Source organism: Triticum dicoccoides, chromosome 5A, assembly GCF_002162155.2.
Source record: "Triticum dicoccoides isolate Atlit2015 ecotype Zavitan chromosome 5A, WEW_v2.0, whole genome shotgun sequence".
In the NCBI taxonomy this organism is placed as follows: Eukaryota; Viridiplantae; Streptophyta; class Magnoliopsida; order Poales; family Poaceae; genus Triticum; species Triticum dicoccoides.
The window spans coordinates 30,409,979-30,411,026 of NC_041388.1; positions in this window are offsets into that span (position 1 = coordinate 30,409,979).

Here is a 1,048-nt window from a genome sequence, read left to right on the forward strand (position 1 = left end):
GATTGTGGCTTTACCACCATCATCACCCTTGGAGTCTAGCCAGATACCTGATGCCAAGGGGTGTGATGATTTGGACGTTGTAGTCTCTGCCATTCCGTTGTCTGCGACCATCGAGCATGTGATGCCTGTGAGTGACATGTCCACTGAGCCAAGTGTGGTTGCACCTACTCCAAATCCAGATGCTCTGTTCACGAAAGAATTTTGTGACTTGCTCGCCAGTGTGGAGGTTGCTAAACCTGGTTTGGGTAGGTCGATAGCTTGCCTTCTGACGGGGACGCCAATAAAAGGCAAACAAAAGAAGGTGGGAAAAGGCAAGAGTGGCGCCATAGGCAAGGCGTCTCTGGCTGCCTGATGGATGGTCTTCAGTCTCTCGGTCCATCCTCTTGGATTGAGTCATCGTTGTGGGTTGAAAGGTGTTTGATGTCTTATGTCGAGGTGTTCTTGTCGGGGTCACATGGCGTAGTGGCAATGTCAAGGTTTGTGGATGTTGTGTAATCGGAGAGTCTGGCGAGGGACACATGTGCGGTTGTGTGGGTTTTTTGCCATGTGAGTAGTTTGTCCGTTCTTCGTTTGTATTGGTTTTCGCCCGGTTTTCCGTTAATTAACTGGGCAATTTTTTTTTCTTAATTAATCGATGAGGCAAAATTTTTGCCTCCATTTCGAAAAAAAAAGTTAGAGCTAGAAACGAGCAACTCAGCTCCTTGTCGCCATGGCCGGACGGTGAGATTGCGACCGAGTTCCTAGTACCAGCGCGTACGAGTCAGTGCAATTAAGAGCAAAAGCAGGAGCTGCATGCTTGGCCAGCCTTTCGATTTTCAGACAGATGACACGGTCTTTGTCTCCTGCCGACCGTGCGTGGCTCTTGTCCATGCAAATCCAAAGGCTCACTCAGGCGATGACACGTACTAGTATATGCATACATGCTTGCATGGACGTGTCGTTGTGGTTGTGCATGGAGTAAGTATATCGTGCTAGGAGAAAGAACAGAAGATGATATGGTTCGTGTTCTCAGGAGAATCACACACGGCACAACATCCATTTCCAATAC